At 39.8% G+C, this 23,542-nt stretch overlaps 1 long non-coding RNA gene across 1 annotated transcript; it reads right to left on the bottom strand.

The window, feature by feature from the left end:
- Positions 1-10,750: 10,750 nt before the first annotated feature.
- Positions 10,751-22,891, bottom strand: LOC107078460 (uncharacterized). The gene is made up of 3 exons (XR_001479395.2): positions 22,693-22,891; positions 22,109-22,197; positions 10,751-15,106 (listed from the first exon to the last, which is right to left on the bottom strand). It is a non-coding gene; the product is annotated as an uncharacterized lncRNA (long non-coding RNA).
- Between the last annotated feature and the right edge of the window lie 651 nt (positions 22,892-23,542).

The raw sequence follows: 23,542 nt of genomic DNA, 5'->3' as shown, positions 1-23,542 counted from the left end.
GTGATTCCAGGCAAACTTTGACTACACACCTCGTTAGGCAGTGGCGTGGAGAATAACGCGTAATTGAAAAAATACGGCCTCAAAACGAAGAGACCTACCAGTCAGATTAGCTTTGCCAAAGCCTGCTTGTTCAGATGTCTTGAAAACAAAATCCATATACTGTGCAACAAGAGTAGAAAATACAAAAATCTGCATCCCTCTGATAAAAGTATGATTGTGTTCTATATATTTACAGTACATCTGCCACTTTTGTTATTTGCAAACCATCAAGGTGTCACCTGGACAGATTCTTTTAGATTGTTCTCTGCAGGGAAAAAAGGAGAACACAGAGTCGTGGGTCTGGGTGTGAATGCATAACCAAATTTAATTTCAGCCATTTGTTGTTAGAAGTGGCTGGTGATTTCTTAAGCCTCATATTATTAACTCCCCAGATTCTCTATTGTACATCACACCTTTATTCTGCACCCTGCAATCTCTGTTTCAAAGGAAAACTCATTTGCAGTCTCCACCATGCTGCTCAATAAAGAAACCTGTTTCCAAAGAAGGAGCTTTTCTGAGACTAGGAAGTGTTTAGATAAAGATTCAATTCTCCATTGCCTCTCTGCTGATTTTCTAACTTTTAATCAATTTAAAAAAAAGAACTTTACTCACTAGCTTTTAATGTTTGTGTTTGTGTCCTTGTTTGCTCTGAGGCAGTTGTTACAGGAATGACTGAACAAGGTTTCCAAACACAGGTGTCGCGACAGATGGCCCTCTGCTCTTTTAATTGTGACATTAATTACGCAGAATACCAAGATTCATCACTTCACAAAGTGCCGCCTTCTTGCACAAAATGAAAAAAGAATCTTCTGAGTCAAGACTACTGAAGGATTGTGTTTTTTTGAAGTTTCATTCCGTTTTCCCTCTTTCGCATTTTCAAAGCTTATCAATTGATTAGGGACCAAGTGCTCACTTTGGGTTCCTTTGAAAAGAACGAAATAGGAAGACGGCTAATTTCTAATCTTTACAGTGGGTTTTACATAGCGGCCCTTGTGCAAAGTGATTACATGACTCCACAAAAAGAAATTACCCAGGCAGTCGGAGCTGTGGAATTAGCAGTCTGTGGATGTGGTTCCTGCACAGGTGCGATATAGTTGTTTTGAAAACAACACTGTTTGGGGGCTTTTGAAGAGAAAAGCAAATTGATTTGCACACCATAGCTGTGGTTTAGGCAAGTCAAGCTTAATTTTAACAAAGCATGTGAGAGGTACAAAGCAATAATGCAGTTTGATCATTCAATTTCAGCTTTTTGTAGTTTGTGCATTAAGCCTTTGTGTGGCCCGAAGAACAGAATATGAAAGGTTAATGGGATCTCTGCTGTATGTACTAGGACTGCTAATGACTGATTTCCCTTTTAAGATTATATTCCAGCATGTTGCATATAAAGATAACTGACAGTTTTTTTTTAAAGAAAATACTCACAGAATTGCAGTAGAATGATAAGTAAGCTGCAGCTCAGGGTATTCCTGGGACAAGTGTGTCTGCAGACTTTGGAGGTTTCTCCAAAACAACAGCACCTCAAGAGCTGGGAGAAGCTGTTCAATCGTTCCAGTCAAGCTAAACCAGTTGGTTTAGCTTGTTAGGAGCAGAGCTGGAATGAAAACCTGCACATGCTGTACTGTACCATGGCCCACCAGGCCCAGGAGTGGACACCCCTGCTGCAGAGATGAGTTGCTTTGCAGCAGCAGACTCAAGAGGTCATGTGATGCCACAGGGTGGCGTTGCTGAAGAGAGGTGGTATGATGGTCTGGTGCATCAATGCTTTGTAGGCATCCCTCTGCACCTGGATGACATCCAGTAAGCTTTGTCTAGGCAATATGTGAAAGAAGCCTCTTAGCAAAACAAAGGTCAGAGATCTGTACTGGGTTCAAGACCATGAAGAATATTGCCACGAGCAGAGTGTTTGCATTTGACTAGATGACTAGAGGTTTCTATGATAGGATGGAGTAGACTTTTTATTTCTCTTAAAGTATACATACAGTACATTTTTGTAAAAAAAAACACAAATTGAAATCAAAAGGTTGATCACCTCATGGTTCAGCAAAACATCTGTTGAATTTTTTTTTTCCTCAGGGAGATAAGACTCTAGAATAACATGGGGATCTTCAATTGTAATAAAAGGATGAATGAGGCATCCAAAAATAACATCTATCCGGTTTTAAAAACTTAAATCTCTGGTAAATATTCAAATTATGTATCATATTGTCTATAAAAATCCCAGTGATTCCAAAACACTGCAATTCTTCTGTGAAATATAAAAATTGGATGGATTTAGACATCAAAGCTCAGATAAAATTTACAGTACAATCTAGACAAACTAAAGATAAAGCCCTTAACACCAATGTAAAGCTTAGTGCAATAAAAAAAAATTGAATTAGGATGGGGTTTTTTTCCACAGGGAGGAATATTAATTAAGAAACAGCTCCGGGTACATTAATTTAAAACTAAAATGAAACAAATTAAAATGAAGTGCTGAGGTCAAATGAGAAACTGTAAAAGTAGAGTAAGAAGGGCTCTTGTGGATCACTATGAAACATTTAATAAGCATTAAGTCATTAACTCTTCCACACATGAAATAAATACATAAAATTACTCTAGAAATCAAGATATCAAAAACACAGTGGGCCAGATACGAACTGCCAGCTGTGAGCAAATCGCCCATCTCATTCAATCACTGTGGAGAGGGCAGTTTTCCCATGGTTTGTCTGCAGGAAAACCAAAGGTCATGTTCTGATCTTATTCAAACAACAGTGGGCACAATGTATATTTGATATTTAACTTCATGAAAGCGACTCTTGAACAGTTTAACATAAAAATCAATTAAATCTAGGTACTGTAATCAATTGCTCACAGGATACATTCATTTGCATCACACACGAAGAGTCTTAGATATTGTCATAATGTTCACAGGTAGCCAAGAAGCAGATCAGTCAACAGATGCCTCAGCAGGACACTGTAGATGATTGCTGGGTAAGTTGATCTTACATCAGTGTGCACTGCTAAAAGATTTGTCTGTTAGGTAGAATCAAACCTCTACAGACCACTTGCACGTGCAGAAGAAATGCTCACCATCCACTCTTTGAAATCACTGAGGGGTGATTTAATAAGGAATAAACAGATGGCTACATGAGGAACCTGAGACAGAATTCATTTCGCCGATTTGGTGCAGCACAGAAATAGAGTTTTATATTGAGTGTGCCCAGCGAACACCAGAACCATTCAAACCCAAACCGCTGAGGACATAGAGCAAGGGAATGCAGAGGCTTTTGAAGTTTTTACTGAAATGATGAGGCCCTCAAAAACTAATTCCCTGCAGCAGGCAGTGGTGGCTGTATTTATCACACAAAAGTAATTTGGTTTCTAAACTGCAGCAATTTACAGTATGAACAGGAGAAAGGTCAGCCATTTCCACATTCCTACTGTAACTGGTCTATTTGTGCACTTTTAACAACAGAAAGGTTTGTGCACGAATGCCTTTTCTTGTCATAATGTATATTGATTTTATTTCCCACTTCAATACCTGTTGTTGTTTTGTTGTTTTAAGTGGAATAAATCACCACCCTCCTGTCAATCATTAATTTGAAATTTGTCAGCTGAAACTGCCTGACACTGCCTCTTTGCTTGAGGTTGGAAATCCTAAGTCAAAGCTCCAGAGCCCTATTATTTATTATCTAGACACAGATAAGCCTGTGTTTGATGATTATTTTAATAGAGGTATGAAATTATCCAGCAGAGGGACTATGCCTCTCTGTATGTTAGCACTCATGAAATCAAAACCTTACAGTAATTCCTTGCAGAAATACATTACTTTACACCTGGGTGGAGCTTTCAGCCATCCTGTGCCTGCAGCCCCACAACTCAGGAGATGAGATGGAGTTAGAAAGTGCTTCACCAGCTGACTTTAGAGGGAATATTATCTGGTCTATGAAATTATCGCATTCAAATCATATCTTTCTAAGCACCTTCAGAAAGGTATCTGGAGAGTTCAAGTCACTTCACCTGCGTTTACTAAAACTTCTTATACTGAACTGAATGCCAATTGTAACAAAAAATACTTGAGCTTCACTGGCTTCTGAAGAAGCCTAGAAATAAAACAACTAGTATTATTGAGCCTGTCAACGTTCAAGAAAGGAAACACATTTCCAGAGAAACCCAAAGGTTTCTGTTTTTCCTGCTTCTTTTCTCTTGCTGTGGATCTGCTTCTTACTGTGAGTCCCCACTGCCCAGATGGGAACTTTGCACTGTGGTTTGAGCTCTCTGACGTGAAACCAGACAGCTCTCAATTGATGCTGTCCCTGCCTGCCTATCATCAATTCACCAGGGAAAAGCTAGCCCCCGACTGTGCATGAAAAGGCTTAAAGCGTCCACAGAGCAGCAGAGCGACGGTGAGCAGAAAATGAACAAGGTTAGAGACCCTATATGCATTGTCTGCAGGAGGGCAGCTTTTGTGCCTTCAGGCTGTTGGGTTACAGATGTCAGGACTGGGAAACTGCTGGAGCTGGGCACTGTTCAACACACTACATTCACTCACCTGCTGAGGAGGAAAAAAGCCCATTTGGAAATTCCACATGCTCATTCAATGATCCAAAATTCTAAACAGAAATCTTAATTATGTAAAACTCTGTGGGTACCTGATTAGGTTAGTCAGCCACAGGCAACCTGGAAGGAACAAGCAGACTGCTGCAATGCCTTGTGAGTAGTGCATTCTGCTTTGATTTTATTTAAATTTCAGCCAATTCAGAGAAGACAATAACAGGCCTCATGAAATTCGTTTTGATTTCTAAATGTGAAGTTAAGGCTGTCAGTTTTAACAAAAAACAAAATGGTGACACGTGTGTGAGAGAACAAGAAATCACACTGCCATTCACTCTTGGAAGGCTACTTTAAAGGCGCATTATAATTTTATTTTTTTCACGTTCTTCTCTCCCTCTAATGACCTGGTGTGCAGAGGAAGTGGAGCCATGTTTTTACAGTCCTATGTTGTGCTCTGCAGCTTAGGCTCTGCATTGCCACAGCTGTCATCATGCAAGCAGCTGTCTGATAATGGATGGATGGATATCTTCTTCTCTCCATAAAGAAACTCATAAGTATAACAGTATGCATGCACATTTAATTCTTGCTTTATCTTTTGTATTTCTTCCAGTATGTGTGGGTTATGACTGTTAAATCTTCAATGCCACCCATGAATTACAGTATTGATCATGGCGAACTGAAAATAATCAATCATCAGAAAAAAATGTTGGACCCAGTGGCCTTCAGCTCCCAGAAATCAGAACTGCTTCAATCCTTTTCACAATTTATTCTCCAAAGAGGAGTCTACAAAACCACGAAATGGGATTCCTGCACAACACTGTTTATGTTAGGAGGTGGGGGAACTTAAATCTTCTACTTTTTGATGAAGAAAGAGCTGGAGTGTGATTGACATCTGAAGTTTCTTATACGGTTTAATGGATTTCTGTAAAATTTAATACAGATACACAAAAATGTCTATGATCTTGAACCCAAAGAGACTGGAAGTTAACATGAGGTTCTCTACTTTGACAGGATGTACACCCAATTGGTCTACAGAGCACGCATGTATTGTGCTTGTTTTGTTAAAGATTAAGCCCACCTCAGATTCGTCGCTGGCATGAATTCTCCATCTGTTAAGAGAGGATTGCAATGTTATTTTCTTTAACTCTGGTAGGGCAGGTTGGGCTCTGCAGACTTCATCATGTGGTGAAAAAAATGAAAAAATGTAAGTGATTATTCAAATTCTTTAGCTTCACTGACCCAGTAAGGAAGCGTAGATGAAAGAGCAATCTACACTCTTGTAAAATATATTTTTTATGAATAATATTTAATAAAATAAATAATAACAGACTCACAGCAAATGAACTGCATGATTTTTTTCACACACAGTACACATGCTCTTGATATCCTAAAAATCTAATGCTTGCATTTTTGGAGAGGAAATCAACAATGGAAATGGCACACATCTGGAAAATGCCAACCATGTTCTCTACAGTCAAAGGTCAACCTATTATGGTTTATACTCACAGGTCTCGCAGGTCTTTGTAACTACAGTATCTGTTTAATACACAGTTCTTTCGACTCAGTTACACTGTTCAACGACTCTCATGCCAAGTCCTTCCCATCTGCGGATGTACTCCTCCCCACGCAGTTCCCAGCCACAATTACTTGCTTTCCAGGTGGCAGGTGTTCTCAGTAATACAATGCAATTAAAACTGAGGGATAACCAGAACAATCTGAGCAGGGTGATGGTGATGGGGGGGCGGGATCTGCTGCATTAGCATTTTACCACATATCCACTAGTGTGTTCTTCCCACTTCCCACTGATCTCAAGAGATAGCTCTCTTTTATATTACACTGCAATGTGTGTGTGCATCATACATTACACACTGATCTGTCAGCTTTGTTCCAACTGTTAAACCTACCTACAGCTGCTAGTAACTGGAGAACACAGCTCTCCAGTATGACGGAGATCTCCGCCGGTGGCCAAGGAGAGCCTTGTAACTTCAGGTTTATCGGGCACAGTAGTGGCCAAAGATCATTTCAATTGCTTCAATTAAGCCAGTGGACCGGAATAAAAACCAGTTTGCCCCTCCTGCATCCTCAGGACCTGGGGACCACTGTTTTATATCGCAGTCAGTTCCCTTGTAAAAGTGAAAAACTGAACTGTATAGTAACTGTTGGGTAATAGCTTGCAATCTTATTACAACATTTTAAGAAGGATAAATGGTCCCAGCAATGCAATGTGTCAAGTCTGTAAGGGCCTTCCAAGCTGAATCTCTCCCCAGCCTCTGACAGTTTGATTTGATTAAAACAATGAATCATCTCCAAGCAGGCCAAACCACTGTGTGCCCTAGGCCACTCGCAACACACTAAGCGAAATAAACAGACAGAAGAAAAGGTCCACCTTTAATGCATCCTTTCCATTGAGGGGAATCATGCAGATGCAGTGCATGCTACAGGAACAAGTCCCAAAGCTTTGAGAGAGTTAGAAAATCAGAGAAGATTTAAGGCAAAGCATACTGTATATACACTCGTGTGAGGTCGATGAAGCCGGTATCAAAGACAAATTCTTGTGCAGACATATTTCAAGGCTCCTGCTACAGAAAAAATGCATTCTGACATTTTTGGAGCCTGCTCTAAGTGCACAGTCTATACAGTACTCTTTGCCAACTATTTAGAGACTGTCAGGGTTTTTCATTCACTAGTGATTTGAAATCTTATTGTATGCGGCACTCCCACATAAAACATTTTGTTATGCGAAATACAGAAAAAATGTTTTTTTTATTTTATTTTTATATGGATATAATTCTGTCTACAAAAATTGTACCCAACATTTTTACAGCCAGCTCTTTACATAAAAGGGCCATGTGAGTCTGGAACAAGCTGCCCAGCCGTGTCATTAGAGCCGATATCCTGGTTCCTTTAAAGAAAAGGCTGGGCGAGATTCTTGGATCAATTAGCTTCGAACTACCAACAGGCCGTCCAGTAAACTTTATGTTCTTTATGGATGTGTAGAAAGGAAAAAAATGATGTTAATGACAGGGAACACCTGACAATGGGTCAATGAGATCTGAGGGGTAAATGTGATGGATGAACTAAATTCATCAATTTCCCTACGGGATTAATAAAGTATTATCTATCTATCTAGTGCAATACTTCATATTGGTCACTCATGTGGAGATTATCCGGACTTGACCAGATCAGGTTTTTGAAGATTCTGATCAATGTGAATTAAAGTTGCTAAAGGTCAGACAGGGATTGATCAGACAAAGCTGTATTTGTAAAAGACAGTTGTTGTACTAAAAGGCACCACTAGGAATGAGCACTAGTGATGCCTTTGAGTAAATTGTTAGCGCTCATAAATTAGATTTATTGCAACTGCTAAATTTATCTAAGATGTCTGAAACTGTATAACTATGGACTGTACTTATTTCCAGATGTCATTAAAGGCAGGATTGATTTTTGATTGATGCAGTAAGTCCATATATACTTAAAGGGCATGTGTCTAAAATGACGAATGATCATGATCCCCATTTTGCAAATGAAAGTCTCCAGAAGCATTTTTAATGTAATAGTCAGCAAATGAAGATCTTTTGTCTCTAGAAAATAGGGACAAAAAGGGCACACGAATACCAATATAAACTACATTAATATGCAATGTATAATGTGTACTAGTGACATTGCTGGTGACTGAATATTCAGTCACACTGTGTGTGTTGAGATTCTATTATAATGTGATATCTGTTATAAAGGCAATACTTTAAAAAATTATAACTGTTAGACTACTTTTAGTTAAACTATTTGTTGCATACACTTTTATATGTACTGTGTAGTAACCATTATAGGTTAGTTGTAAATGGGTGACACGAAAAGCAAATCATTGTCTATTCACACCCAAAGAAGGCTCCACAGCCGAAATGTGTTTTTCTTCTCTTTTCAACCTGGAATAAACCTTTACTTATTCCTTTAATGTCTATTTACATAGGATGAATTTAGGATGTGAATCCTACATTCACATTATACGATTTTATCTTTATGATAAACAGTAACTCCTCTTTCTTTTAGTTCTTGCTTTCACAGATGAAGACATACCCCTCCTGCCATTCTGACCCTTTCCTTCCACGGGCTTCTATTCAGAGAGACCGTGAGCAAAAAAGATGGATGCCTGTCTTCTCACTTTCAGTCACCGGTGCTTCAACACTGCTGGAGGAGGATGCAAATACATCTACAAAGTTTCCTTTGAGACAGTGTCCACCCTAGACCTGAGCCTGAAGGATTATGTGTAGCACTTTGGATTGCAGAGAAGAAATCTTCCTTCACCCCCCTGGTTCATCACAGCACACTTTTAAAAGGCCCATTAAAGATTCTGAATTAATGGCTTTGGCATTTGCGACAATGTAAAGCCCTTTCTTGGGAAGCGTGGGGCAGTGGACCATAGCATTGAACTAATTGAAGCCTGCCGACATTATTAGCAACTGTCATTTGTTTGATAGGATCTAATAGAATAACCGCAGGGAGAGTAGCTGGAGCGAATGCAGATGACTGGCCACAGATTACAAAAACGTTCCCTTTGATAGGCCAGGCTTATTCAAAACTATCAGGCACAACTATGCATGTTCCATGCAGGTGGACTGAAAAAAAAAGTAGCACGAGATGCTAAAAGCACCTCTACAACAACTTACTGTATTTAAATGGTATATCGATACCAGTCCCCAGGCCTTTTGTGTGTATTGTTTCAGGAAGTGCACCTCAAGTATGTAATAGTGAGCAAACAGACACGGCAGAATGAAACTGCTGCACAACGACTAGAGGGCACAAGAGGGAAAAAAATTAGCACACACAAAACATTTTTGGTAATGCTTAAAGGCTCACAATATAAGGCATACTGTATGCATTAGTTCTTTCTGACAGACATACTAGGAGTTCTTTTATCGACAGCAAGCTTAGAAGGTTTTGTCACTGTCACTGCAATTTTCTTCTACTGCCAAATGCATACCTTACAAGGCACGCTAATTCACACGCTCTCGCCAAATCATCGCAGTCACAATATTTCTTTGCTATCCTTCACTCACTGCACTGGTTACTAGTTATATAATAGGATTCACGCTCCCCATTACCAAAGTGCCCAACGGTTCCAGCTCTTTGCATTTGCATCACCTGTTGGTACTGTACTCATCTGGTTGGGCCCTGTGAGCAGCAATCCTGACATCTCCAAGCCACCAAGAACTGGGAGAACCTTCTCACCAGCCCAACCCCTGGAGACTACCAAAGCAGAGGAGCACAGCCGGCTAAGAGGAATCAGGTAAGGTCAGGGTTATGCTCTCTCACCTCCTGTGATTGCCTGACTGACCGTGGGCTTGCAGTGAGGTCAGCAAAATATGTGCTTCTCTCCCAGTCCCTGCCAAGCTTTTGTAAAATGTCCAATTCCTCTGCAGAGGAGAGTGTTGGAAGAGCCTGTCCATGTATCTCTTTCCTTCTCAGGTGGGTTGAACTTGCTTGGTATATAGAGTCAAAACCATATTCAGAGTAAGGGCACAATTTAAAGCCTAGGAAACAGTCACCAGATGGCCGCCAGCCTGTTTCCACAGTGCCCTCTTGTGGACTGGAGGGAAGCTGCCTTCACCTCCATTTAAAAAAACTTTAAAGCAATCATCCAAAAACCTACAATACTTGTATGAAACAAAAAATTCTGAAATGATGTTTGTATGGGAATAATGTTTGTTTTTGTGTATTATGTTTTTGTATAATGTGACATACTGTGTACAATGTTAGTGGAGGAGCAGGGTGCCTTTAAGAGAATTGTGGAAGGTTAAAGGGGAGGGAGGGGAGGGAGAGATCTTCATCAATAAAAGGCAGAGGCTTTTCGGTGCGCTGGCTCTATTGTTGTTTGGAAAAGATTTTGTTTGTTTGCTCCTACTACTCCCTTTCTTGCTGCCTTTTAAATAAAGAAGGGCGGTTTTTAAAGTATCATTTCTGGTTGTGGTCTGGTTAAATTTGACTGCTATGAACTGAACCCAGGTGACCATGTGGAAAAGAGGGTGCCCTGTGACATCTCTGGAGGAGAAGCAAGCAATGGTTGTCTTTTTCTAGGAACTATTTATCCATTATTGAAATGCCGTAATGGAACTATATTAGGACGTGTGGTGCAAAAGAATTTTATAAACCAATTCTTAAAACGTATTTATTTTGCTTTGGATTATGCAATCAGCAAATGGCTTCTGTAATTGGTGTTATTGTGCATGCTAGGATCAGGAGCACTGTGAAGGTTGTAGTTCCTATAACATTGTTTCCTCATCATTGTTAAGGATATAAAACAGGAGACATTGAGAAGAAATGTTTACAAGGATACTTAAACAATCACATTAAATCCCTAGTCCAATCTTCCTCCTCAAACGACTTATTTTTCTCATCGGGGGAAGCCGGGGGGAGTGGATTGACAGAAAGACTGTTTCAACAAGGAGCATAGCAGCTATTCTTGCTAAGGCCCTGGCTTGCTGTATATTAATTTCATTGAGATGTATGAGAAGCCATATACATTCTGGCATCTGAGGTTGCGAGAGCACTAAAAGTGATCCTCAGAGGCAGGGGAAATGATGTCCAGATACAACAGACAACAGTGGGAACATTGCTGCAGGAATAAATAACTCAGCCAGAGCATTTATACTTGACAGCAATAACACAAGACATTTGTTAGAATCCAACTGAGGGTGCTTACCATTTATATTCAAAGACTTCACATGAAAGGCCAGTGTAAATACACCAATTGAATCCACATGGCTGCAGCAAAATAGCTTCACTGTAACTGTGCTGGGGGGGTTGCCCCACTTCGACTGAAGACACAGGTCAGTGGAGGAATCTAAGCTTTCATCCACAGATTCACAAATACAATGGAAAGAGGGTTAAAGGAAACGTAGTTCATCCAAGAACAGCTCTCACTCTGCGTTCCCCGGAAACAGGGCATGCAAATTACAGCGAGGAATGGTTTTGGTGGAGGCCACCGGCAACAGAGCCACAGGGATCATTAATTCACGTTGTCCTTTCTGATAAAGAGTTCAGAATGACACTGACAGAGCAGATTGATAATAAAATCCTAAAGAACAGCTGCAATACTCTGAAGTGAGAAAACTGCACTCTGTTGGATAGAAATCGCCCTAATCAAACTACATGTAATGTGAATGCAGCAGACATCAACAAAATAATTTCATTACAATATGCAAGATCTCTCCATGATCAGAAAAAGAGAGAGAGATTTCCCAGGCACAGAAACTTTTAAATCTTTAAAACTGACTTCACAAAGTCCTCTGCCACCTCTATGAATCTTTTTTTTTCTTTACAAATCCTTGTGATCTCCCATAAGACACATTTTGGCATGACCCCCCCCAGGACTGACCTCCATTCCTTTGCTTCTGAGTTCTTGTGACTGTGGGCACTATGATGTCAATATTTCTACAGAGAGAACGATCACGATTTTTTTCTGACATCCAGCTGCTATAATGACTTGGATGCTGGCTGTCAGAGGAGGGCCCGGTTTCAATTCTCAATCGCTTATTCTCCTGTAGTGCAGTTCTACGGACTCATTCATTTCTAACCGCGGGAGCCTTATTTTCAACTCAGATCCCCATCTGAGCTGTGCTGGTATTCATCTCTGTCACACCTAAATCCGCAAACCAACAGTCGTGCTGCAGCGAGAACAGGGCACAATATACCAAATGATACATGACTGCCGGAAAGTGATTTTATAACGGATATCAAAATACTGGTAGGTCCGGAATAAATTCTAAAAGAATAGCAACAGGAAACAAAGCCTGTAAAGTACTGTAGCGGAATAAGGGTTTCGCATCAAAGGATGAAAAATCTGTTTGATGTATAGCTGGGTGAGATCTTTGGGCTGGTTTTCTACTGAATAACCATATGGCCCCATCTCGTTTGCAACCATTCTAATGGTTTCTGTTACTACTATAGATGATAATAGCAATATTGCAAAGGGGCTAATTACGAGAAATTGTTGATGCCAGAGCTATCGATTTTGACTCCATAACTAGAACACTTTGCATTTGCTCTGGCTGTGCTTCACAAAACAATTACATAGAAGCAGCTAATGTACAGACTATGGTTTAATTCAGTTCATTAGCCAGATGGAGAGCTGGATTTATTTATTTTTTGTGTAGGCTTGGCAGCCCTTGTTCTTGTGAAAACAGTTTTTGTCTTTTGCTTATTGGTTGGCAAGGCCGTATCAGTGTTTGTGTCCTACATCTACTATATCTGTCACAGTAAGTCAACAGGACTCTCTCGCTAACGCAAGCGGAGACTCCCTGTCTCTCGGGAACCAATGAAAGCTGCTTGCTTTATAATGAGGAATTCTGTCGGATAATGGAGGGAATGATTACTCCGGCACGGAGCCGCAGGCTTTTAAGATTTACATTATTGATTGTTCAGTTTGTGCAGGGGTGAAAAGCGCTGCAAAGGCAGACTATAAACTCCTACCGCGAACGCGCTGCCCAGCCCCCTCCTGATCTCCTCCTCTCACAAACCCCACACTCCGGGGCGGGAGGGGGACCAGAACTCTCACGCGTTCTCCAGGTGAGTAACTCTGGAAAGCGCTGCCACGCCGCCATCGTGCAGAGCAACCGCCTCCACTCAGACCCGGTGGGGGGCACCCTGGGGTGGGGGCACGTTTAAAGCAATCCAATCTCTGACGGGCTAGAACAGATGATGACGTACAATTACGTTTAAAACACCTTCCTGCCGTGAAACGAGGTTAAATAGCAGCATGTTCACTTATATGCAATGACAAAAGCCATCCGAATACTGTTAGAAAGTACAAAGCGCTCTTTTCTGCAAATAAAAATATCCAGTGTTTTAGACATGAAGGTTCTACTTCATCTCGGTGACATCTTACTGTCCCAAAGACATGATAGTGGAAAGAACAGTCCATTTGAGAGTTTTTTTTTTACCCTGAAATCCAATTGCTTACAAAGTTAATCTGCCATAAACTTCACACTTCTAACTGATGTTCCACTTTTCAACTGAATCCACACTCAGCTGCAGCTGAGCATGAGATGACAGGCATCCATGAGAGTCATTGAGCAACTGAAGCCAGTTCATTCAGAATCAATTTGGAGCACAGATCTGCACGGACATGACTGCAAAGGTTTTGCTTGAATTACACTTTAATTCAAGCAAAACCTTTAAATCTAACCTTTGTTTTAGATGTGCTTGGAGTTTTTTCCAATAATATTCATGCCCATTGAGTTTCAGAGGCACCCCCGCCCATCACATTAAGGCTGGCACAGAATGCAACGTTAACAATCTACCAGCCTTGTATGGTAATAGATTCACAGTGGGAGGTACAGTATAGCTCTAAAACCAGCAGAGGTGAATCTGTGCAGCAAGTCTATCACTGTTCTCCTTCCAATGTCACACAGGCTGTGCATAATGAGATTCGCATTTGTAAAGTAAAACCTGAACAGCCACCCTGGAGAGTCCATAGCAATCCAGAAAATGAGTGCATGCAAGGAAAAAAAATTATCTGTCGGAGAAGAATTGTATGTAACCCTTCTTTTGATTAGACGGCCTCCTAAGAAAGATTTTGCTCAATGTTTTCATCTCAAGCACAAAATTGTAACATTGCATAGCTTGTCTGGTGGCTCCTTTAAAATACAGAGCAGCCCTAATGCTGAGGTCTCAGTGAAGTTGTTTGGCTAGTTACTGTTCCACAGAGCTCCCACAATCTACATAAAGTCATCAAAATGTGTACAGGGCGGAGCGGTGGCACCGTTGTTCAGGATCTGCGCCTGTGGCTGGAAGGTTCAAATCACGAGGCCGGCAGAGGAATCCTACTCTGTTGGGCCCCTGAGCAAGGACGTTAACTCCAGCTGCTCCAGGGGCACCTTATAAATGGCGGACCATGCACTCTGACCCCAAGCTTCTCTCTCCCCGTCTGTATACCTTGTGTGTCTCATGGAGAGCAAGCTGGGGTATGTGAAAAGACAAATTCCTAATGCACGAAATTGTATAGGGCTAATAAAGTTATCTTATCTTATGTACAACATGCTCCTGGGGAAAGAAAAAAAAACTTTAATGGACAAGAAGTGCATTACTTTGTTACTAAATAGGTTCCAAGTTTCAGGCAGCTGATCCAATGCCTCTCTGATTCATAGTATAGAAGCTCTTTTCACCAGGTTCAGGTTCTGGGAGGTAAATAGGTAGAACAGGAAGGATAAGACCAGAGATACTCATGTACTGTGTTGCAAACTTCTCATTTAGCTCTGTGTTACCAAGGCAACGCCTTCCTTCTGAACAGTATTGTGGAAGCACTGATCCATCTCCCCTCACCATTACCTTTACATGGGGGGGGGTTGGGGGTCCTTTGTAAAGATTTCAACTTCTTGGAGAATGTTCTCCTTTTAAGATAACCTGCTCAGAAAAGCAGAACAAAGCCCTCATGAAAAAATAATCAAATCAGCACCACAGTAAAGCATTAGTAACAGAACACCCATCATCTTCAAGTTGATCTGAGCTGTCCAATCACGGCCTTCGTCTGCAGCCCAGCCTGCATCAAAACAAAGCAAGAGGGAATTGTTTTATGGGAAGCTAGTAAACACAGTGTCTGAAAAATTAGAAATTGGTTTTGCAGGAAGCCATTAATTTCTCAACACAATGTGAAGCCCTTCCTCAGGCAATTAAAAAGGCTAATGGCAAAGAGCTTGCAGCTTTCCTAGGAGAAGCAATAACAGTTATTGTGAAGAGTGAAATGAGCCTGGCTGTGCTTTAAAAAGACAGGTTCTGCTGTATTTACCACTCTCTTGTCAGATAACACATTCCTGGTCATTCTTTGAAGGGATTAACAGAAGACAAAGTCATTACTGGTAAGTAATAAAGCTTTTGAACACCTGAAAATTTTGACAAGGACATCAAAGGAAGATAACACTTTTGTAAAGCTTTCACTTAATCACTGCCAAGAAAGTGTTGTTTTTAAATGGTTTTATTTTAAAAAACATCTTGTATGGTTGACTCCAGTTCAGTGTTCCAGAGCGTCTTTAATCTTCAGGAAAATTTATACTTACTGGGTAAAATCCAAGTAAAACAGTCAAGGCTTGAGTATCCAGATGATGCATGTTGAGGGCTGTGATACAAGGACACTCAGAGAGAAACAGTCCTTATACGAGCTGTGACTAGTTTCTTCTGGCTGTGGTAGAGGTTACTGTTTTACAGACATGTCGCAAACAGGAAATGCAAGCTTATTGTGTACAGTAGCTCGGTGTTAATGTCAACTGCAACTTTCAGTACAAGACATTTCTTTAGAAAAGTGAGGGTGAGAACAACAGTCTTCTGAAAACAAATTAATTGTGGTAAAAATGTGGTTTTATGTTGTAAATTCAAATTTGTTATTATTTAAAAAACCTTTCTTTGGTAATAATGGAAAACTTTCAGGATTTGTGCCTCTTCTGCCAAATGACATGTTTCACTCTGCTTAATCTTGTAAAATTTTGTTATATATTACCGAATTACAAGAATGATTTAACTTTTAAACAATAACAACAGTTCACTTAAAACTTCAATCATGACATTCCACAAATATTTCAACATGTCTAGTCACAGTTTCAGCTAAATAAAATAAATGGTTCGGGAATATACTTGGTGCTTATGAATCTGAATATCACTCTCAATTTAAGCTTCTTCAATCATTCTTAATATACTATAATCATTTAAAGAAAGCACACACTGACTATATCTCATTGCACATGAGGAAAGAGAAGAGGTACACTGGCATATTATAAAGCCTGAAACACCTAGGTGAGTTGAGGTTTAGAGACCGTGGACTGTCATACCCTTAAACAAGGCACACCACTCCAAAGACTCCAGCCAAATGCCCTGCTGTGCAAATGGATTTTCAAGTGGATCTTGTTCTTCGAGACAAAGAAATCCAGCATGTGCAGGTCACTAAACTAGAAGCCGTGCAGAGGAATATAACTGGAAATCACCCACTCCGTTACCACCCAAACACAATAACCACTTGATTGATCCAATTAACATCGGAATGCTGACGTTTCAGCAAAGGAGGGCATTCATTTCCTCAAAAAAGTAACACTAAATGGGTAAGCCATCTTTTTTGTGTTTAGAATACAGTACACAGTATTCTGATATCTCATATCATAATATAAGAGGACACTTCTCTCATCCTTCCTCTGTGATCAGTTGTACATTTTCACTTAACAGCACATGCTACCGATACTTTTTTCACAGCACACTTTATTACTCAACTCTATATACTTTTAAATTGTACATATTTCTTTTTTTTCTTACTTTCATTTTATATGTCGACACCTCAACCAAGAGAAATTCCTTGTTCTTGGTGAATAAGTTTCCGATTCCAAATTTAAAACCTAGGTGGCATTTTTATACCCACCAAGAGAAAACAAACTTGTGAACAGTGAACTATATGGAATTCAAGTTTCTTTTAAAATTAGGGCAAATTTTGAATCACTGTTCAATTGGGAGCCCATGGCTAAATACATTTAATCATATTCTGAGATGTTGAAAAAAAGTCAACATCAAAAGACAACAGAATCCAGTAAAATGGGAAATCCTCTTCAAGCAAACAGTTAAATAGACCTGGAAAACAGACTGTGAACACAAACAATATTTACAGTCCTGTGCTGTGCCTAGCCACACATATCTGTTTATTTTGTTTACCATTTAATGTTCTTAATTTTTTCCATAGCTTGAGGGGAACAGGAAGAACTGTGCAGTAGCTGATGAAAACAGAGGGGATGTGCCTCATGCTGCTTCATTCTCTCCTGACAGGTGAAGAGATACTAAATACGAAGATTACATGCAGCAGAAGAGCTGACAGAAACCAACAAACCTTACAAAATAAATTTACCTCTTAAAGCTGTTTATTAGTTTGTCACTTGTTCTGCAGAGCATCGACGCCAATCTACTCGAAAAAAGTAAGTTTACTCCCCGACAAAGAAGATGTATTTTTGACAAATGATTTAAGGAGCAGAACACAGCTGACCATTATTACACCCAGCTAGTGATAGCCTTAATGTTTCTTAATAGTATAAAAAAATGAAAGGGAAATATTTTTTACCTTAAATGTTTACTAATGTCTTCTGGCACTATTTTACGTTTAAAGAGCAGGCTGCCAAAAAACTTGGCTTGTTTCCTGGAAGGTCTGGAGTCTCTGTTTTAACTTTATCTTTACAACTTTATCTGTTGTCTTAATTATCACCAGAAGCAGAGTATCACAAGAAAGTGGCTAGAAAAAGTTTGGGAGAACAAACTCGGAACAAAAAGTCCCCCACCCCACCCCCTCTTTTCTCCAGAATCAACCAAAAAACAGAGAAAACCAGAAAACCGGAGACACAGCTTGCACATTGTTTCTCCCAGAACAGCATTCAGCCTGAGCCTCTAGTGCTGAAAACAAGGCAGGCCTGAGCCGGGGTGCAGAACGCTACCCAGATTTCAAAGTTAGATTTGTTAGAAAGCTGTGATTAGGTCCTGAGCTGGAATTTGCTCACTTGACTTTTTTCTTTAATGTATACGGAGGGGGTTTAAGTGTGCAAGTGTGTACAATCCCCTACCTCAGCCCGATCCCAAGTACTTCTGGACCTCCACAATTTATCTACAAACAGCCACACCTCATAACAATATGCATCTCATAATATGACTATTCATTAAGACTGCTGGTAGAGTATGAAAATCTATAAAGGTCTGAGATGTTCAAGAGTTAGAAACTACATAACACTCCCTAGTGGATAGCAGTCTAGGGCTTTGTACTTTCCTTGTTTCCCATCTAATACCAGTCTTTCCATTTTAATAATATGTAATAATAAACCTTTAAATAATTACTTAGAAATATTTTCAAAAGACCTGGTTGACATGCTGTGTCCTATGGTTACTCTCAATATACAGGTTTTAAAACTGCTTGCACAATTGAAATAAAACTATTATCAAAATATATAATCCAAGACAGAAGATAGACAACAGATTGCATACAAGATCTGGTATTCTGACAAATAATTGTTGTCACGGGTCTTCAAACAGACGACCATACTCTGAATCACCAGCTTCAGTCAAACCAAAACCCTTCCCAATGGGATCGGAATGCTTTAACTGAGCCCCTTACTGTAGTGTTCTGAAAGACAAATTCGTAAAAACAATTATTTCAAGGAACAGTTAATTAATTTTAATTTAAAAAATATATATTTTTTCCCAGAGGAGGGAAACTTGTCATTTAAACTCCAAAACTCCAAAAGGCAAATCACAAACGGATAACAAGCATAAAATCACAGCTGTTGACTTACACATACAGACTGCACAATCTGAAATTGCTCCAAACCGCTCTGCAGCTGGAACTTTATTTTTCAAGGGTAGAGAGAACACCATCTTGAGGGTGACAGGATAGAACATAGACACTTATTGACTGTAGGTCTTATTTGAAATGCATTCACATGACTCACTATGACTGGAAAACAAACTAAATGTTGAAAATACAGGCCGGGCTTCACTGAACAGAACCTCAACGACTTCTTGCAAAGAGTAAAAATCATCATTCACCTCATCTTGGGTATTTCTGAGGAATGGCATTCCCTACTCTGTGTGGTACTGTATGTGAGCAGGAGCGCAAATATACTGCCACCCACCCTGTCACATTACACTGTGCTCTCTTAATCCAATTCAGTCGGCCACTTACTTCCAAATAGAATTATTCCCCAGGAATTTAGGCAGAGTAAAGGCAAAGGAAAATGCATCTCCATCTCAAAATTAATAGCGACTTCTAAGGATCAGTTTATTGCCAGCAGTGAATCAAACCTGTTTGCTTTCTACATTAGGTCAATAAAGAGGAAATGCGTCCCCACAGGCAGGAAATTACAAGCTATCGATACATGAATCAGGTTTTCCTCTTGTCTGCAGAAAGCTTCTCATCAGTGCTGTGTCAGATTTCAGCTTTAGATTTAGGGGCTCTTTGCAAAAACAGATCTGGTTAGTAGCAACGGATTGAGAAAAGAGTCCTGCAATCGTACAAGAGAAGTGCTGCTGAATTCTTCATCTCCTTTTGTGTGTGAAATTCACCTCACCCAATCACTAAGGAGAGAATTACTTCCCATTGAGATGCCAAAGTGTGAAAAATATCCAAGTTGCATTTTCTTATTACCTATAAGGAACTAATCAATAATGCTTTTGGATTTTTCTTCATTGCAGGAAGTTAATTAAAAAAGAGGATTCTCATTTACAAAAGCATAATCATTTTAGAATGTCAATGAACCAGACACTTCTTCATTATTACACTCTATATAAAAGGCCGTTATCATGTAAAGGCTTAATGGACGAGGCCATTAATTTTGAAGGGTAAATGCTTTTATTACAGCTGTTGAGCAGGCTAATGTTTTATAACATATAATGTTTTATCCCACATTAATCAGAGGACAAAGTCACGTTCATTCCTTTACAGAAGAAAAGAGTTTTAAGTGTTAGTATAATAAATGTAGCTTGTTCTCTTTGCCTGTAATTACTGTGGATGGCCAATGACCTTCTTGGAAACTAACCTAGAACAGTGAGACTTATAACGTGCAACAGACAGCCACTAGTCTTTAGTGATCGGTCTGTACAATTCTGTTAGCAGCATTTTTGTTTAAAACTAGAAATAATTGAAAAGACTCATAAAACTTTAGTTTCTTTACAAAATAAATCTACAAACACTGCAAACTGCTTGTCTATTAGTAAACTATGCTTTTTTTGCTTTATATCAGAAAAGCTATAACTCAAACACTTTCATCTGCAAATGAAAATGTCCGTATACAACCTCATAAATTATACAGACATTCGGTTACCTCCTCTGATTTTTAAAATAAAAATTTGTGAATAGCACATCTTTACAAGCACCAGCTTGGTAGCGAGCACTGCTGTCTCACAGCTCCTGGGAGCCCTGGTTCAAGTCTAGACTGAGGCATCTTTTGTTTGGAGATTGCATATCCCTCCCATGTCCCGGTGGGTTTGGGTGCTCTGATGTCCTCCTGCTATCCAAACATTCCAGCTATGTTAACTGATGTTTCTAAATTGTCCCAATGCATGTACTGTAGGTGAACCCAATACATTTCGAGATTAAAGACTATTCTACATTGACAGGCTAAAGGAACAAAACAGCCTCTCAGTTGTTAAATCATGAATTGCTCAGTAAGATCTAAAAAAGCAGACTATCTGATTGGAACTGAACCTTGAAAGGTCTTGAACTGAGAACATTATGAGTGGAAATGCAATTGAAATCCTTAAAAGCATCAACAAAGTCAACCCAGTGGATTTCTTCAGAATGAAGGACACAAGTGGAAATTGTGTGGAGAGTCATTGATAAAAGAAACAGAAACTTTAGACATCTAGATTAAAACGGCAGCAATGAATCTGGTGAGAATTAATGTGGTTGTAGCCCAAAAACTAAGATGGCATTACGCTTGAATGATTTCATGGAATTTGGTCTCTGTAAATCATTTTTTCTTTAATGCAAGGCCCACAGCAATTTCAACGGTGTGGGGATAGGTCGAAATATCTCACAGTCAACAAGCTAAGACTGATGAATCAGGCACTGTTGCTATAGCAGCAAACAGGACTTCAACAGCTCGAGGCGAGCGTTTCCATCCTTATCGCAGCCTTACCGAATACTCCGTGGAGGGGCTCCGCTAACCTCAGGCTGTTAGTACTTTATGAAGATGCCTGCTGAGGATTTTGACCGAGAATAACTGCAGCCCCAGCCATTAAAAGGTGAAAACATTTAATCCTCTCCATTCAGCCAGCTATCACAGAAGAAATGCAAGACGTTTTTTTCTTCAGTCGCACATGTGCTCCTAATAAATTCAATTATACTATTAAGCTTCAGAATTCTTGTAGAGGCACGTCCAAACAGAATACCGGGGCTTTGCAAGGATATTGCAAACGAAACTCCTATACATGTCAAGATCGTTTCCAGTTTCATACTGTACCACCCCATTTAAGAGCTCCGAGTTCTAAACCACAACAGTTCTGAACATATCCTGTAAACCACTGGACTATAAAACACTAGTCCATCATGCAATTTTCATTTTACAAAAAAGTTAAAACCTCCAGTTACTTCCCAGCTCATAATTGATTTGTCTTCATTCATACTCATTCATTTATTCATTCAGAGAATAGTCAGATAGTGTGCTTTAATGCATAATTATTCCTCGTACTGTTAAAGTTAATCGCAACTAATTGGACTAAATGACAGTTGTCCAGGTCTGCTGTCTGAACTGGTATACTTACTGACTGAAGGACATGTTTCTCTCGTCACTTAAACCAAACACAGGGACATTAAACTCAAAGTTGCACACTTGGAAAGACTGCCACAGCATCACCCTTATTTATTTTATGGGAAATGTATGACACTGACAAAATTTCAGTACCGCCATAGAGACACTTCAGTGTAGTCTGGGGAAAAATTATTATTCCTGGAGTGAATGCTCAAATGTCAAGTGCTGAAAAGCAGGGCAACAAATTTAGAAGATTTAATTTAAGTCGCACCAACAATAACACTCACCCTTTAAAGCTGCTAAAGTTTCAAAGAAAATGTTAAAATCTGAAAAATGTCCTGATCGATGGACCAGCTTGTGACCTTTTCCTGGTTGCCTGTGATGAAAAGAGCAAATGTTTTTTAAAATCCACTCACCCAGTAATTTTCTTTTAGCTACAATCATCTGTCAAAGAGCAAATCCTAGATGAGGGGCTGGTGCACTAATGGATTTTCCTTAGCAATTAAAATACAAAAAAACTTATTAGCTTCAACACCTTTAAAAGTGTGTTAATCCCTTGTACAGTAACTAAAGTATAACTGCACACAAATTATCTTGAAAATCCAATTTTCACCCAGTTTTCATTACTAGCGAGGGGAACAGCCCTGAACTATCCAATCACAAGAATAAAAACATAGAATGAAAGATTAAAATTAAACAACAAAAGCATAGAATAACACATAAACACATAGTCTGGCAAAAAGGTTTCCTATACGGTATATACAAACCGTGACAATTAGCATAAATACGCTAAATAAGAAAAGAACCGAAAATGTAGGACTATAGACTATTATCAAAAGCAATAACATAAAAACGTACATAAAACACTTACCTTTATCATTTTTGAGTGCAGCGACATCCACAAATCTATAATGAAGCAAAAGAGAGCAGACATATACGCACGCACAAAGTTTTGACTCGTGCCTCGGACAAGAACGGAAAAGCTTCGAGAGCACAACCCCCCCGCTAGGGTTAGCCTAGCACCGCGAGAACACGAAATCGCGGGCGAGGAGGAAGGACTCTAATTGGCTGCTCCTGAACAAGTGGGAGGAGCATCGTATTTAAATATGCGTTATCGGTCATCCGTTTTTCAGAATAGTAGAAGGATTTATGGCTGGGATGTTGTGGTTCCTGGCTTTTACTTTAAGCAAGGACTGAACCTTGACCTTTTCCTTTGCAGACTGCTTGGAGTTGTCAGGAGGTTGATGGTTTGACAGTGCCAATTAGGTTTGCTGTGTTTTGGGACATGTGATTGTTTTTAACCATTTAATATTTGTGGCAATTATATTCTATTTAGAAACTAAAACTACAGTGGGTAACAGTGTTGTGTACCTATGTTCTACATGGGTTGATTGTGGTTACTGCAGAGGAGAAAATAAACTAATAATAATTGCTTACACTTATATAGTGCTTTTCTGGACACTCCACTCAAAGCGCTTTACGGGTAATGGGGACTCCCCTCCACCACCACCAATCTGCAGCATCCACCTGGATGATGCGATGGCAGCCGTAGTGTGCCAGAACGCTCACCACACATCAGTGATCAGTGGGGAGGAGAGCAGAGAGTAATGTAGCCAAATCATAGATGGGGATTATTAGGAGGCCATGATTGTTTAAGGGCCAATGGGAAACTTGGCCAGGACGCCGGGGTTACACCCCTACTCTTTTTGAGAGACGCCCTG

This window comes from Lepisosteus oculatus, chromosome 9 (genome assembly GCF_040954835.1).
Source record: "Lepisosteus oculatus isolate fLepOcu1 chromosome 9, fLepOcu1.hap2, whole genome shotgun sequence".
Taxonomy (NCBI): Eukaryota; Metazoa; Chordata; class Actinopteri; order Semionotiformes; family Lepisosteidae; genus Lepisosteus; species Lepisosteus oculatus.
This window is presented reverse-complemented; position numbering and strand designations above follow the sequence as displayed.